Genomic DNA, 5,388 nt, shown 5'->3' on the forward strand with positions numbered 1-5,388 from the left:
CAGCGGCGAAGTACGGCTGAAAAAGGACGTGATTCCGGCTGCCGGATTAAGGGGTACTCGGCTGGTGGAAAAGGGACTTGATTCCGGAAAAAGGTCGTGATTACAGCTGAAAAAACCTCCCTGCCGCTGCCGAAAAAAGGGCGTGATTCCGGCTACCGGAAAAAGTGGCTCCGATGAAACTTTGTTGAGGGTAAAGAGGAAGAGGATGGTGAGGTTGAGGGTGGGGACCCACATTCACCATGCAACCACGCCGGCCGTTGTGACGACGGGCAGGACGGCGCCCCACCACCAAGGGCGCCCCTTGGAGGTGTTCAGCGCCCAAGGGCACCCGCCATCACCCCTTTAGCGCCCCATAGCGGGTGGTCTTAGAAACATGATTTGGTAGGGTGGTAAGGTAGTAAGGGACTAGGGTATAAAAAAGGAGGTCTAAAATTTAATCTCGGTAGAGTGTAACATGTGGAAGATTAACACAGCAGTTATTATTGTTATTCATCATGTGAACCTTTTATGTTTCATATATAAAATTTCTTGAAGGTGAAACAGATTTTCCTAAATTTTTTGTTCTAGACAAATTATGTGCCAGCCTTGTTTTATACATTGATTTAACTGGCATACTGGCCGGCGTATCATGGCAACTCAAGGATGTACACCATGCACTTGGCATATGGTACATTGATTCCTTCTTATTACACAATGAACTTTTAGATGTAGTAGTTTTTCTCATCTTATGAACTTGTCTAGTTATACTTATCGTACGTTACACCTGTAGATTTTAGGTTTGTATTTGTGAGACGAAACTTTTTCTTTTGGTGACGCCTTCGATCATCAAACTCCGCTGGTTGGTTTGGTTTCTCTCTCTAAAATTCATTGCAATCTTCACAGTGTTGCTCGTCCTTATCTTGTTTCTAGTTTTGTCTTCAAGGCAATCTATGGTTTCTATTTCCGTCTTCATGGTAGTCTATCTAGATCTTCTTCACCTCGGTAGGGTTATTGGGACCAAATGAAGTCATATGAAGAAGACTCGTGTTTATTAGAGGGGCGGTATTACATTTGGATATATCTTGTATCATATATATTACGTCATGCTATCTTTGAAACCTCCCTACTTGACACTCGTGTTCCTTAGGCCGTTGTTAGTGGACGACTTAATTGGGTGATTTCCGGCGAAAATGAGTGCCAACACCCCCCCCCACCCCCGATGAAATGTGGGGTGATAGGGGGGGGGATATTTGTCACCGACTCAATTTTGAAAATAATAATATTCTAATCAAATAACTGTTACAACGGTCAAATGTATTAAAAAAAACTTAATATAAATACCAAACCAATTCAACCATTTCACCATACTATACACAAACTCAAATATAAATACCAAACTAATTCAACCATTTTCACAATTTCATACTTCTTCACCTTTTCATTTCATACTATCTCAAAATGGATTCCCCGGATTCCCCGAACTCTTCCAACATTTGGGATCAAGTAATTAAGGAGAGTCAAAGAATTATCCAGATGCAACAACGAGTGTTGGAGGAGAGAGAAGAGGTCATGATCGCAATGCGGTCCGTCGCCAATAAGATAGTGCCTAGCTCTACTAGCTCTTCGTCGCAACGTAGGCAATCGTATATCATTCGAGATCTTATTGAAGCGAACGATCGTTTGATGAAGGACTACTTCAATGACAGACCTACATTTAACGGCATTACGTTTCAACGTCGTTTTCGGATGTCTATGCGTTTATTTTTGCGCATCGTGTGAGATTTGGAGCGGGAGTATACGTATTTTCAACAAAAACTTAACGCAATAGGATATTTAGGATTCACCTCTATCCAAAAGTGTACTTCGGCTCTACGCATCCTCGCATACTGCAACACGACCAACATCAACGAAGAGTATTTAAAGATGGTTGAAAAAACGACGCGAGACTCGTTGAAGAATTTTTGCATCGATAAAATTTAAATTGTTTCTATTAATTATTGTTTTTAATATAAATATTTTTAATAATTTATCTGTATAGGAATAATACAATTATACACTGGTCGTTATCTGAGAATTTCAACTTCAAACGACCTGACTCGCATGTACGATGTATACAAAAGCAAACATTCTTTTCCCGGCATGATCGGGAATATAGATTGACTGCATTGGGAGTGGGCCAACTGTCCAACCGCATGGGATGGTCAATACACTCGTGGTGACCATGGAATACCAACGTTTAGTCTTCAAGCCATTTATTTACATGACCATTGGATTTTGTCGGCCTACTTTGGCTCCGTCGGGTCCAACAACGACATAAACGTTCTCAACGCGTCGCCCATGCTAGAATATTACATTAGCCGTAGCATATCGGTCTTACGTTTATGCCAACGATACCTTCTATCATCACAGATACTATTTGGGAGATGAGATATATTCAGACTACTTGATCATCGTCAAAACGTTTCAAGACCCGATCGAAGAAAAAAGAGAATACTTTAAGAAGAAGCAGGAGTATGCGCGAAAGGATATCGAGAGGTGTTTCGGGGTTCCAAAAAACGTTGGCATTATGTGAAAAACCCATGTCGTGTATGGTCGATGGCAAAAATGAGCGATGTCGTGTATACGTGTATCATATTGCATAATATGATTTTAGAAGACAATGACAGAGCAATATGTCAACACTATATTCCAGGAAGCATTCCAGAACAGTTCTCCGAACCAACCGAAGAGCATCGAACGCAAAACATTCACAAGCTCACATCAAGTGATATACATAACCAACTTAAGGCGGATTTGGTTCAACACGTGTGGGATAATCATCCCGTTGAAGTCGAAGACGGGGACGAAGACGAGGACGAGGAGGAGAACGAAGACGAATATGAAGACGGGGACGAGGAGGAGAACGAAGACGAATATGAAGACGAGGACGAGGACGAGGACGAAGATAACGAATAGATTAGTATTTTTATATGTATTTTTTATTGTATTTTTTGGTGTGTGTTTTTATTTTGATTATAATTTATTTTTCTTTTATTTAGTTATCTTAATAAATTTTAATAACTTGAATGGTTTTTGTTTGTTTAGTTTAATTTAAAAAATAAAATAATAAAATAATAGTGACATGACAAAAAAGGGGCTACAAAACCATTACAACCTAAAAACAAATTCCTATCATTTGCTGTCTGGGCACCACGTGTCGTAATTCGCCCAATTTTTAGTCCCTCCACTACATATAGCCTTATGCACAAATGCACAATATACCTCACTTAAAAATGTATATAAAAAAGAGAAAAAAAAACAAATATATATTACAAGTTTGAAAGTACTAAATATAAGGTAAAAATAGGAAATATCACATGGTATTTTCATCGAGTTGATCGCTACGTTTATTAGGCTATGTGATAGTGGAGGAGCTACAAAATAAGACGATTTGTGTCTTTTGGCGCGTAGTCAGCAAATGAGGAATTTTCGTTTTAGGGTGTAAGAGCATTCTCATTTAATCCATCAAATTTTGTAAGATTTTTTTATAATTGAAAGAGTGGTTTAGTGTTTTGTAAGCGGAGGAGAGAGAAAATTGTAACTACTTAGATTTGTTGATAATAAACAAATGCCTAATTAATTTACCTGACCCGTTTTTGTTTTCGAGAAATTTAAATCAATATTAAAATGCTATTTTATTTTCTTTTATTATTATTATATTGTTTATTATAACTATTAAAATAAACTTTGATATATATGTATTATAACTCTAAACTATAACTTTAACCCATTGTTGTATCAACATTTAAAGTTTAGGTACCCTTTTTGCAAAATGTGATTATATTATAATATAAACCATTTAACCAAACCCAAACCCATAATCAGGATCCAAACCCGTAACCCGTTTACCCGTTTATGGTTACCTTGCACCCTAATTTTTTTTTAAAATCAAACTAATTCGTGCATATCAGTTATCCCGTTTTCACCGTCAATATACCTCAGTTAATTGCGAAAAACGTATCTCAATGTCTTTATAATTACTAATTTTTCTAAACCGTCAGAGTTGTAATCGGGTTTGCTTATTTAAACTTGATAATAATCTAATTAATCCTGGCTACACCATTCTTATACCATCGCCAACGTATCGTTAATTGCTTTATCGACACCTGTTATTGTGCGTTCTTAATCAAATCAGTGCCGGCATACTTCGTTCTAATTGGCCATCGAATCATCATAGAATCAGGTAGTATGTTATATGATCGTGATCGCTGTTATACACTCTTTAATAACCCATGTTCAATAGGCCAGACGATTAACGAATTGGCCGATTGAATTGTTAGGGTTCATAGTATTATCTGGGTTATCTGCAAGTTATAATATTTTAGTTTCATCTTTTAATCAATTGGCATACCAGCTCGCATGGCTGGTGTGCGTGTTATTGTGTTTTGGGCTAGAGGGGCTTGGGTTCGAGTCCCTCCAGCAGCGTTTTTGTTTTTTTTTTCTTTTCTTTTTTATAATAATCATTATAAGGTAATATATCAATTTATTAAATCACTCGAATTATATTAATCATATTGTAAATATTATAATATATTCATATCTTATTAAAACCAACACTCCAACTAGTTATTTTCCGAATCATGATCATACATATATATGTGTGTGTGTGTGTATTTGTTGATATAGAAAAAGTGCAAACCTTTGCCGCCCGGTTATCGTATCAAACAGAAAAAACTAATAAAATCGTCAGATCTGTAAGGTATGATTGAAACGGATTAGGATAAATACATATATGAGGATGGATCGAAACAGATTAGGGTAACAATAGATCGATACATTTTTTGTTCTTGAGGATAGATCAAGATGTTTGTAAATGTCTTTTTTGTGTGAGATATAGAAGAAGAAGATGAAGATTAAATTAAAGAGAGAGAGAGAGAGAGAAGTTATGGATTTTTAATATAAAGAGAAAAAGTGGTTTGGAGATATGATGTATTAGAGAAAAAGTGTAGTAGGAGAGAGGGAGAGAAGCAATGGGAAAAGACCAATATGCCCCTTTTTGATTATTGAATTAGAATAAGCAAATTGAATATGTGGCCTCATCTAAACCACTCATTTTGAGTTTTCAGGGTTTTCACAACTCAACCGTGTTTTTATTTTATATTTTCCCTATATATATATATATATATATATATGGTGTGTGTGTTTTTATATATTAGTTGTTAAAGAAAATTGTTGTTAAAGATTTTAATGTTAAAAAAAGGGTTTTAATATAATAATATAATTAAAATTTATTGTTAATTAACATAGATACAAGTTCAAGTGTTTTATAAAAGACGATATTTTATATAAATACTATTATTATTTATTATTTATATATTATTTACGTTATTAATATAAAAGAAATCTTTAGTAATAATAAAGAAATATATA

Source organism: Bidens hawaiensis, unplaced genomic scaffold (assembly GCF_021521415.1).
Source record: "Bidens hawaiensis isolate Kalapana, Puna unplaced genomic scaffold, B.hawaiensis_p1.1 tig00050710_1, whole genome shotgun sequence".
Taxonomy (NCBI): Eukaryota; Viridiplantae; Streptophyta; class Magnoliopsida; order Asterales; family Asteraceae; genus Bidens; species Bidens hawaiensis.